This window comes from Cryptomeria japonica, chromosome 11, assembly GCF_030272615.1.
Source record: "Cryptomeria japonica chromosome 11, Sugi_1.0, whole genome shotgun sequence".
NCBI lineage: Eukaryota > Viridiplantae > Streptophyta > Pinopsida > Cupressales > Cupressaceae > Cryptomeria > Cryptomeria japonica.
In genome coordinates this window covers 56841648-56854842 of record NC_081415.1, presented here as the reverse complement: position 1 = coordinate 56854842, position 13195 = coordinate 56841648, and the positions used below count along the sequence as shown (strand labels likewise).

Below are 13195 nucleotides of genomic sequence, written 5' to 3'. Positions count from 1 at the left end.
TGAAACATTGACAATATTATTATGTAGATCTCTTTGGTTTCGAGTGTAAATCATTCGCTTGGAGCTTCATGATTTCTCATGTAGACTGGAGAGACGTGGGTGAGGCTAATATATCTATGTTTTTTGAGATGCTTGCTCTTTGATGAAGATTTTAACAAAAATACTAAGGAGCGAGCCTACACTTGGTTATGAATGTGAATCCATTAGGTACCTAAAGAGAAGATTGTCATTTGGTCATTTATCATAAGCTTTTATTTCTTGGTGTTGCAAGTGTTGTACGTGCAAGATGACCATCCAAGAAAGATCCTTTGTTATTGTTAGAACATTTTGGCATTTGGGTGTCATTTATCTACAAGTCTGACCCAAAACATATGAAGCTCATTCATCTAGCAAAAGCTGATCAACCTTTATTTTCTGAATCTAAAAATAAGTCATGACCTTTTAATGTACAAAATCTTATTTTGCTGTTGAGGTTGTCTTAAATCTTCAAACAAGAAAGACTAAATTGGTAACTGCAACAACAGTCTGACCCAAAACACGTGAAGGTCATTCATCTAGCACGAGCTGACAAACATTTATTCTGAACCTTAAAAAAGGTCATGACGTTTTAGTGTACAAATTATTATTATAACATTGTAATGGTTGTTTCAAATCTTCATTCGCTAGTAAGGTGATGCGAATCCTTAATGTAGATAATTATGCCATTGTAATCTTCATACAAAAGAACAAATTGGTAACTCGCAGTTGCACATTGCAAGTAATTTGGTTTGATGGTTATAAATTTATAATAACAGGTATGACAATATCATGGAGTCCTTAGTGTAGATAAACCTTTATTTTGTACTGATGCAATAATTGTCTAAAATCCTTCAACTGGTATTGGGTTAGAAGGATCTTATTAATGCCTCCTTTTCTCTTTTCATCTAAGTTTTTCCTTCTTTTCTTGCTGTTGGTGAAGCCAAACAAGGAGAACAAACAGAATTGAAGAGATTAGTCGCTCCTGAATGAAGAGAGAATTGATTCTCATCTAACCACAGGTGCAAAGTTCGACTTCATGGGTGAGGTCTCTGGTTCAAGCTCAGTATAAGAATGAATTGCTATCCATCATGCACTATGTTGCAGGGCAGTTTTAAGAATGAACTACTCACAAGTCACAAGAGTATGCCGAGGGATTCTGGTTCAAGCTCAGTATAAGAATGAATTGCTATCCATCATGCACTATGTTGTAGGGCAGTTTTAAGAATGAACTATTCACAAGTCACAAGAGTATGCCGAGGGATTCTGGTTCAAGCTCAGTATAAGAATGAATTGCTATCCATCATGCACTATGTTGTAGGGCAGTTTAAAGAATGAACTATTCACAAGTCACAAGAGTATGCCGAGGGATGAGGGGGTTCACTGGTTGTGGTATCAGCCAAAGTGATATTAAAAAAAGGGCAAAAGGATTACCCAAAGATAATGTTATCCGTACACCAGAGCATTTCTGGGGTATAAACAAAGATAATTTATCCTGATGACCCGAAACGTCAATGCAAATATTCTTACACAGTTTAATCCAGAAATCTATCACAATTGAAGATAATTTAGTTCTGCTGCCAAGATAAATAGAGCTATTCTGTAGATGTTATAGATAGGAAAATTTGTGAACAGTGTCCATAAAGGTGTTGATGATAGGTCAACTGCTTATTCCAACTCACCAGTTAGGTTACAAATTTCTCTTTAAATATGCATATAAAGCTACAGAACAAGCCATGGCTAGGAGCATAAGGTCAATGGTGAAGCATTTCCACTCCAAAAATGAAAAAGAAGCCCATCTCAATTTTAACTTTATTTATAAATTATAAGCAAAATGACTTCTACTTTATAGGTTGAGTTCTTTTGACATAAGTAACAACCAATTTTTTTGAATTTTTCCCCCTAGATGTGGATTGTGTCCAAGAATTCGGAGTGTGCAATATTTTATCATTAGGTGAAAGTAAAGTATCACTGGGATTAGCTATGAAATATGATCTGGGCACGAGTGGACTATATCTGAAATGTTGAGGGAAAGACTTGAGATCCAATGTTATACATGCTGATGCAAATATGTATTACAATGGTGGTTAATTGTTTACATTGAAAAATATCAATTTGCAAAGGGAATAACTGAGAGGTTAGACAAATATTATTATACCTTGGATTACTTCCACAGATCCGTTACAAGAAGGTAAACGCTTGTGTCAGAGACCCAATGTTATAAATGCAGATGCAAAGGTAAAGTGCATAGAGTACGCCTGTATTACATTGGTAGTTAAATGTTTACATTGAAGAATAATAAGATATCAATTTGCAAAAATAAAGTGCATAGTGTACACCTGTATTAATTCATGCATCTGTTACAAGCGGGTAAAGTGCATAATGGAACGAAATCGACTAAAAAATTTGAGTAATCTCAGATGACGAGACAAGCAAGACATAATAAGAACAAAAGAAATCTACAAGTAAGCATAGATGTAAAAAGAAAAAAAGAAAATATATAAACGTGGAATTAACATCCAGTTAGGGGAGAACACTACAAAGCAAACAACAGAAAACAAATCAACCTGATATAGTCTTGAAATCCTCTGAAACCAAAACAGATATATATGAACCAGATATTTATATATAGAGGCCAATGCGAGTTTTTACATCATACTAATTAATACAAACATGATCGCATTTATACAGTGGAAAATTCTTCTAACTAGTCTCAAGAAAAATAAGTTACAATATATTCTTCTTCCTTTAAGTTGAGGTATTGAACCTACTAAACAAAGAATAGAAAAAAATAATACCAGACCAATGAATAAATAAAATCTATACTTATTTTGTACGATAGATGTCTCAGACATTCATTGATTTGTCATGCTTAGGAGAACCAGGAGGTGAAGGACCTGGAGGCATAACACTAGGAGGAGCAGCTGGCACACCAAATACTTGTGGTTGAGTGCGAATGTCCTGGCGACCCCTTGCTTTACCTAGGAAGTAGCAGCACACACACATAATAATAGCTAGAATGATGAATGGTATGGATATGACCAAAGTAAATGCCATCAGATCGAAATAGCTGTGCAATCGATAAAACTATGTTGTTTAGGATTGTTCACTCTTGTCTCTTCTAAAAATTGTAGAAATGTATTGTATTAGTGTTTGAAATTTCAGACTTCCTCAAACAACCCAAAAGGATCAATATGTATCTCCTGTCACTACAGAAAGTGAATCAATGTCCTGTATTTATATATTTTTTGGAAACTGAGCTTTCTTTTAGCGAATCCCGTATCGCACCTTATCTGCAAGGAACAAGCACCAGCACTGTATCATCAACAAACATACAATATTTCATTTCTCCAATCAGCCTATTACATCTCCAAATGAAAAGCTAACAATTTTATAACTACAATTTCAATTTTGTGGGATTCGACCCATGTGCATTTCATCATCTAAAGATGAACTTTATGAAAACCATTACACCCACGAGATTTTTTTATTCATGCTGATAATAATTTCAATAACAGGCATCATCATCATTGTATCATCAGCGACCATACTGTATTTACTGTTTACTTTCTTGATTGTCAGATCTCCAAAAGAAAACCCAACAATATTATAACTAGAATTTTGATTTCGTGGGTTTCAACCTGTGTGAATTTTAGTCATCTCAAGGTGTAGGCAATAATTACAATGCAAGGGAATCCACTTAAAACACGTAAGCACCTCTAAGCATTTGTTAATAGGGGGAGGAATAAGTGTAAGCCACTGTTCTGAGATTTTTACCTTCTAGCCTCTTTCCCCATTGGTAATGCTTTTTGGAAGATCTAATGGCTCATAAGTCACTTTTATCTCACAATTATTACTAATGTAGGATTAAATAAATCATCCTTATCTCAAAATTATTTCTAATGTGAGTAATCCAAGTAAAAATTCTTAATGTTTTAATATTGAAATTTCTTAACTGTAAAAAAAACTCTTCCAACAAGCTTAATGTTTCACAAGACAACACAAAGCAATGCTGACGAGAAAAGCTATTGTATTTCCTGCCATTAGGCAATGCAACCATGAGGAGAAGCACTGTAATTTTTCAGCAGGTGACATTGAGAAAATTTTGAAGCAATTTTGTAGAAAATATGGTCCCATGTAAGATAGAAGTTCCTAGAAACTCTGCACCCACTACTAACATAATAAAAAATCCTGACAAAATATTACCATAAAAACTACCATCTGCAAAAAATATTTATAAATATTGCTTTACTGTAACAATTAGCTAAACATTTTCTAAAAATCGGCACTCAGAGTTTTAGGTTAAATATTTTGTTTATTGTTGTTCTTTTGTTTAGTCCTCTCTATGGACTGCCTCCTTACAACAATCTGTCTGCCCTAACAATTCCATCTCATCTGTCTAAAATAAAAGATTGTATACTAGTTTAAAAACAAATTTCTAAAACAATATTGGCATCAATATAGCTGTCTTTATCCTCCATCTCTATGCCAGTCTTTGTATTCACACACTAATAAGCCTGGTGACCCACCCAGACATTAATCGAGCCTTGATGATATAAAAACTCAATAGGATTACACCTATCCGTAAACTAACCTGCAAGAGGGTTTTTGCTACCCAATATACTCATAACCTGCCCTAATATGACTAGCCAACAAACAAGTGATTCTGTAATAATTTAGATCAGAAAAAGAATAAAATAGGCATAGAGAATAAAGAATATAACTTAGAAACTCTAGTATATTTCGAGATTAATCTGAAATACAGAGATAAATTTAGTAAAGGGTATAAATTCCACTTAGAAAAGATGAGATGTTACAGAGGTAGGTGACGGAAGTCTCTGTAACTTGGGATTTAATGACTGTGAAGTTGAAGATGAAACGTGCGACTTGAAGCTTTATGAAAGCAATTACAAAGATGAAAGGCATTCTGTGAGATCTTTGTGCAAATCCATGACGCTCTTTTTAAGATTTATAGTTATAAACATGGGCCACGCTCAAATTTACCCCATAATCCTTACAACATAATGATGAAATTGCAATGTGAGATCTACTAGGGGTGTAAAGTCATGCTCAATCGTACCCTATAAACCTTACACCATAAGCTGTACCAGGCTATGTATATGCTAGTAATAGAATGTACCTCATAATCCTTAGACCACATATCCGCTATAATTCGGAGCTGCCCACTTGCATCAGGGAATTTAAAATTTCAATCGTGTTCTTAGAGGACCATTATGATTTTTTTTGGTTTCACGGTTAGTTTGCTTTTTACTGTATGAACTTGGCAGCCATCCAGAAAATACTCCTATCAATAAATTTCTTAAATAACCCAATTGCCTATAGGTAACCTCATCTGGGATTTAAAACCCAAGGAGACTTCAAATGTTGGTTGTCATGCTCTCTACACAGTTTTTCTGTAACCTAGTTTTTAAACACGCAATGGACTACGGAAGCTCAAATTCATTAAACCGCATTCAATACATTCAAGAAATGCAACTCCTTTACAGTCTTTCTTTGTCTGCAAAAAATCCTACCCATAACTACTCCCTCCCACGAACTCCGGAACCTCTTTTCTCTAAGCTGAAAATACCCAATTCAAAACTTAACTCATTGCATCTCTCTCATAATCAACTTGATTACAAATCCAGACAGCTTTTCATGCAAACCCAGAATCACAATACTGACTCAAGAAAACACACAGACTCTCCAACAAACCAAAAGGGAAAAAACTTTTGCTTGCAAAACCCTAACTGAAATCCAATTCATACTCCTAGTAAACTTTGCCCACAAGTTTTACAGTTAAGTTCAGAACAAAAATCTGAAACTACATAAATCAAAACAGGGCTTTCAACATACCTCAAATTTCGAATGCCGCTCCAATCAAATTACAGAAATGGAAATGATTTGATGTGTTTAACATGGTTTCATTATAAGAAAATCTAGAAACTTGGATTCTTTAACGGGTCCTAAAATGAGGAAAAGAACCGTTGGGCATCCAAAGCAACATATTAATTTTGGACGAGTACACAGGACGCTTTTGATATGCCAAGTCATTGTGGTCCCACGTGCAGACAGCGGGTAGATTGATAAAAGAGGTTAACTAGCACTCTAATGAGGTGTAATAGTTATGTCGATAGGAAGATATAATTTTGGTGTTATATTATGAACATGTAGTTTTATTTTTCATTTTTTTGTTTTCTTTTTTCAACGATGAGATATTTGGATATATGCCATCTATTTTGGAGCCCTGTATAACAAAAGCAACAAGATGATTAGATTGTAGATTAAGGTGTCATATGTGAGAAGAAAATTTGTAGCTTGATTAAATAGCTAATATCCATAATTTGAGGTTTGAATTGTGTAACATTTTGTGAGTGCATGGAAGATAAATCTAGACAAGAGAAATTTGTAATAGTGGGATCGAGCTTCCATGAAAAATCAAAATAGTGTCGATGTAGAAGGGATGCGTACCTTCATTTTTTAGAGACAGAGTTGCTGCAATCGAGCCTCCTCTTTTTATCCTTATAATTGTGTATGGATTCTTTGTGAAGGTCGTTTAACAACTTAACTCTGGATATGGTTGTAAATGTTAGTCCCTACCTTTCTACTTTTCCTTAAACATTATCATGACCATGATTATAATCCTTATCGTTGAGATTAACCAATTCAAATATTGATATTACAAATAACAATGAAAATAAATATAGTTAAATAATTTAAATTTTAAAAAATCAAAACTATACTTCAAATAAAAGACTATAAATACAATAAACTATATTAAAATTGATTTATGTTTAAATTTAACTTAAGTTATAAGATTTTAAAGCATTTTAAAGAAATATTTAACCTAAATATTAGGAAAAGTGCCACATCAAGTTTGAGGTTTATTATAAAATGATACAAAAGCATATTGCAAATTTTCAATACCATAAAGTCTAAAAAATATTTTTTATTGTTTAAATTATATTTTAGTATTAGTATTAAGATTGTGTATTGATGAGTGCATTCATAAGTAATTATCCAATAAAAGCATAGCTTCTTTAACTCTTTAAAAGTAGATAATAATTTTGTTGTTATTCATTCTCTTTAAAATTGTATCAACATTTGTTTTACATTATACTATAAAATTCTTAAGAATAAAGATGACGATTTAATAACAATTTGAAAATATTTGAAAATGTGTGGAGAATCCCAAATCAAAATTATACAATCTAAAAATAATGAATAATGAATATATTGTAGAAATAAATGTAAGTGAATATCTTAGAATAAATGCACATTCAAAAAAGATAATTTTAAAACAAAATACAAATATCTAGATATAAATGTGCATAAAGATAACAATTATGAATCAAATATAAATATATAGATATAAAAGTACATAAAGATATAGCTATAAACCATATACAAATATCAAAACATAATTATACATAACCTACAATAAATAATACAAAATAAATATATTATTGTACCTTATGACCATGACAATAACCTCACTATCCAGGTTATCCCCTCTAATTGTTGTTGATATTTATTGATGACAATGTAGTCATAGCTTCCTCACTACCTATACACTTAACGATATTAATATTTCTAGTGGTTTAATTATTCATGTTAGTATCACCTATTTCTTTCATTTTACTTTATTATTATTATTTCTTTTTGTCTGCGTTACTTTCAACAATATCTATCATGTTGTACATACTACTAGTATTGATAAAGAAACTTTCTTATATTACTGTAATGACGATTCTTATAACCTTATTCCTATATTACAATCTTATGATGCACAAAATTATTAAGACAACACACACACACACACACACACACACACACACACACACACACACACACCCCTTGGTATGACATTGTGCCAAGAAGGAGACCTAAAAGTTATTGTTAATATTATTAATGAAAATCATTGTATTAGAATTACCTTACACTACAACCATATACTAATGTTATATCTCCAATATTAATTTTGCTAAGTAGTTTTCTTATCACAACATTATTAAGTTTATTATTACTAATTAATATTAACATGATTAAAAGATGCGATCATAGTAATTTTTCCAGTAGAGTTAAAACCATTTTTCCACTAACCCTGCCAATGCCGAAGTTCTGATATTTTAAACTACCACCATCGTTTTCGTCAAGGAACTTATAGCCATAATGCCATTATTGATATGAAGGGATTATTGTTATATTTTATTTTGATTTGTTTAGACATCCCATATCATTGTTAAGGTATTCAATGATATTATTTAACCCATGCATAATAGTCTTGGCTAGGATTGTCATTATTTATTTTCTTTCGTACATTACTCTTAACCCAAGGAAATTGTTGTAATACATTGATCTCAACCATACATTATTGATCATATCAACAAGAGAATGAAATGCTCATTAGTAGTATTACCGTTATTATTACTTCGACTATTCGTTGGGCCAATTCCCAACCATCAACATCTGGCATATGTTTATCATTACACTCTTAGCCTTAATAATTTTGTTACATTAGTTAGCAATATAATAGGAAAATTAATGTTAAACTTTCTTTCCAAACTTATACATTATAAACATCGTATATAATAGCTTATTAACATCTTTCATTCCTCAAAGATATTAAATTTCCACAGTTCATGATGATAATTATGCTGAGTTTCTGGATTCAATTTTGTGCATTTTGTTTGCATCAACATTTTGGATCACACTCCATGATCCATCATCATGATGAGAGAGAGCTAATGAGAGCAAAATGGATAAATTGTAGACTAAATAGCTTAAAAAGGAGAGAAGAGGGTAGAGGAGATGCATACCTACCTAGGACAGAAAAGGACAAATTAAAAATTAAAATATAATAAAATCAAAATGAAATAAGAAATTAAAATAAAAAGGAAAAAAAAAATTAAAAAAAAAGATTGATTAAAACAAGAAAAGGCAAATAAAGGAACACAAAGATGACCAAGAACAAAAAAGCAAACCCATATAAAAAATATGGTAATACATAAGAGACTACAAGAATGCACAAAAGTACCTCTACATGTATATATGTGAAACTATATGTGTATGCATATATAAGACTATATACATGTGTACATATATAAGCGTGCATATATATGTAGAAATATATATGTATATTGTTTTGGCAATACATTCAATTAAAAATTATGCACTCTCAAGGAAGTAGTGCTCATAATTCTCTCCTTAACCTTCCAAATTCACATTAACAAACTGTTGGTTGTGTAGCGTTGTAAATTGTACACCCTTAATTGGGTGGTACAATTCCACACTTAGGTTAGCACCCGCCATAATGTGTTTGCATCTTGCATTTAAAATTCCCTTTAAGAATTTAATTAATTAATTTAATTAAATCTAATGTCTTCTTTCATCACTCTACACATCATAAAATTGGGCCCTTTACCCTAAGTGTGCCCCTTTTTATTTTATTCTTCCAATTAATCATTTCATCAAATACCCTAATTATGTCTTATTTCGACCTTCAAGGCTCGATTTCACATATCTAGACATCTCAAATTCCCATATACTCTTGGAATTCGCTCTGAAATCACAATATCTTGCTTCCCCGAAAATTTGATGAAAAGTTGGTCGGGTCGTGTGTTCGGACCATGTTGGTAGCAACATGGTCCCGACTTTTTCTTCCCAAATTTTGGGAGCATGTTTTGGCGGTATTTTAATATTCAAATCCAAGAGTCTGGCAAAAAATAATATTTTTTAAGTCGGCCTATGACTCAAAACAAATTTAGGGTCTCCTAGATAAAGCCTTCCTTTCCTCATTTGAAGGATCTAAGATTTAGCGATTGAAGGAGCCTCTTGTAAAATGAAAGTGCAGGTTATATGCAGTATTCAACAACAAATCAAGCATTCACCAGACTACATCAAGCATTTTCAACATCCCTTAGGAGCTTTGAAGACATTGAAGAATAATAGGAGATCACCGATTGATGATTGGCTTGTACCTCTCCCTTAGGGTTTGGTATGGTTTCATGTTATTTTCATGTCTTTGTATGGGCTCCATAACATTAATTGTAAGATTTACATTCATGCTTTATATCCTGTTCATTTGTGATTTGAAGCATTTACATTTACATTTATACTCATTTAGGGTTTTCTCTCAAAAGCGTAGGGTAGAACTCTAGATCTACTTTCTTGTTCATTTAGGATCTTGCATACACACAAGATTATTGCACAAACATACATTTTCGACTATTTGTGGAGGTGGAAATCACAAAAACAAGGGGTTTGACTGAGGCAATACCCTATATAGCCACCTATACACCATTTTTCAAGTTGCAGGTGCAGGTATAGAAATCTGACGGACACGTGATCTTTAGAACCGACAGAAGACACAGATACAGACCCAACCTCCAAATTTGAACTTATTCTTCAGGGAATAGGGCATGGCGCCCTGGTCCTCCCCAGGATGAGGGCATGATACCCTGGTCCTCTATTTTTTCTGCATTTTTTGGCGGTTTTGTAGTTTCAACCCTTTGTTCTGACACGGACTAGGGTGTGGCACCGTGGTCCTGCATAGTCAACATCAAATTTCAATGCCAGGTACACATCAGAATTCCCCTCCCTTCTTTGTGCTTAGTTTCTTAGTTTCAGTTCTGTCAGTTTCTGCATTTTCAGTTTATACTTGTATCTTTGATCATCTCCTAGCATAGTTGATTGCATCATCATATTTTATACATCTACTCTTCATTTATAGGAAAGGAATATAAACCCTAAGAGATATTCTGTGGCTCTTTGTTCCTCACAAGAAGTAGCCAAGGTGAACTGTCTCCCTAGGCTCTTTCATATTCCACTATGTGTAATTAGGTCTTAGTCACCCAATTCCATTTTTATGCTTCACATTTTGGTGAACCTGATGTGAATACCTTTAATTCTGACTTATGCTCTCAGATTTGAGTGTTTATGCTATTTCAAATTTAAATTTTCATTTACAAGTTTGATTTCCTTGCAAATTTCAAAAAATTAGAGGTTAGTTTCACTAAAACCCTAATTTTTAGATTCAAAATTGGACTTGTGGATTGCTTAATTTGGATCAATAATTTCAGATTTGTTTTGGGAATGCTTTGCACTTGTAGATCTCACTTTCTAGTGCTTGCAGTGGTAAGAATTGAACATTGTTTTCTATTTTGCATATGTTATCATTTGAAAAAGGAAATTTGTTGTCATAATGCATTCATTTCATAGATGTGGTAATGGGTTGGCCTCTCTTGTTTCAATTTACCCCTCTTAAAGATCCTCCTATCCATGAGGACATTTTAGTGCAAAAAAGACTTGTTACCAATTCCTTCAAGACTCTCCCATGTTCTAAAGATGAAGATTTGAAGAATTCAATGTTGATAGTTCTCCTAAAATCTGTCTGTCCAATAAGGCTATCCTAGAGGAAGAGGATGATATCATAAACACCTTTCTTAATGTCACCTTGCCTTCCTTACATGATGATTCTCTTAGAGAAAAAGTATTGATGGACATTGACTTATCTTCTCCTAAATTTGGTCTTACCAATGGGGGCACATTAGTACAACAAGATGCTATGAACACTTCTTTTAAAGATCTCCATCCTAAGTATGAATCTCTGAAGAGTGATTTTCATTTCCCTCCTAAGAAGCACTTTCCCCATGAGGATCATTTGGTGAAAGAAGATGGTATTATCTCTAATTTTCCTAGTGATAGCAGACCCTCTTTTGATTTCAATAAAACTCCCACTAAAGATGAAGCATTAATGAGATATGCTTGTCCTTCTCCTAAATCTTGTCTTACCCATAAAGATGCCTTATAGAAAGAAGATGAAATTATAAGTGATTTTCTTAATGCTCTCTCTCCTAAAGATCCCACTAAAGACATTTTGAGGCAAGAGGATGAATTTAACAACATGTGTTGATGCTCTCCCTTCTAAGGATGGAGCATTACTAAATAATGTCATTTCCTCTCCCAAAATTGGCCTTAACAATGGAGACATCATCGTGCAAAAAGATATTTTTAACACCTCTCGCAATGATCTCCCTCTTTGGGGTGAACCTTTGGAGAATGATGTTGATGACTCTCTTACTATGTCCCTCTCCTGTAAGAATACCTTGGTCAAAGAAGATGATATCATGATAAAATAGGGTGATATGATTGACAACTCCCTTAATAAGACCCCACCTTCTATTCATTTCAATAAACTTCCCTCCAAGGATGACCCATTAATACCTAATGCTCTCCCATTTCCCAAACTTGGTCCTACTCATATGTAAGGATATCCTACTTCAAGAAGAGATTGTTAATAATTCCTTCCAAGATCTCCCTCTCAAGGATGAATCTTCGAAGAGAAATGTTGTTCCTTATCCTAGAGAGTCCCTCTCCCATGTAGATCCCTTGGTAATGGAGGATGATATGATCTTTCCTACTAACACTATACCCTCTTTCAATAACTTTACCTTTAGGGATGAAACATTAATACCTACTTCTAGTCTATCTCCTAAAATTGATCCTATCCATGATAACATTTTGGTGCAAGAAGAGACTATCAACACTTATTTCAATAATCTTTATTATATGAGTGATGTTCACCCTTATTATAAAATTCCTAAACTATCTTCAATCAATATGATACATGTGAATGGTTATGAAACACCTAATAAATCCCTCTTCATAGTTCAAGGTGCTAGTCCTTCTCCAAATTCTCAAACTCTAAAGAAGCCTCTCTTGGTGGTTCAAGGTGGTTATAGGGAATATTCCTTTCACACTCCTAACAAACCAGTTATTACTGTGCAAGGAGGTTATCCTACCAAGAGCCCTTATGAGTATGCTAAACAAATCACCCAAGAGAGTTAACAATGTGGTTGCTCACACGTATAATACAAGGAACAATAGGCAACCGAATCCTCCTTCGGTTATCCCTTCTTCACTTCCCACTTCTCAACCTATTCTTCCACCAGCACCTCATATATCACAAAACCATAGTAAGGAGTATGATCTTATTGAACATCTTAAAGCTACTCCTACTAAGATATCTCTTTGGGATTTGATTCAAATTTCATCAAATCATCATGGAATGTTACAAGATTCTCTAAAGATATTAGATGTCCCACCCGTAGTGACACCTAATAATATGTCTTCTTTGATTGATCCTATAAGAACTCCTAAAGCTCAAATTGTATTCACA

General features: G+C 33.3%; 1 long non-coding RNA gene across 1 annotated transcript; it reads right to left on the bottom strand.

Moving 5' to 3' along the window:
* Positions 1-2621: 2621 nt before the first annotated feature.
* Positions 2622-6116, bottom strand: LOC131051403 (uncharacterized). Its single transcript, XR_009107117.1, has 2 exons — positions 5872-6116; positions 2622-3308 (listed from the first exon to the last, which is right to left on the bottom strand). It is a non-coding gene; the product is annotated as an uncharacterized LOC131051403 (long non-coding RNA).
* Between the last annotated feature and the right edge of the window lie 7079 nt (positions 6117-13195).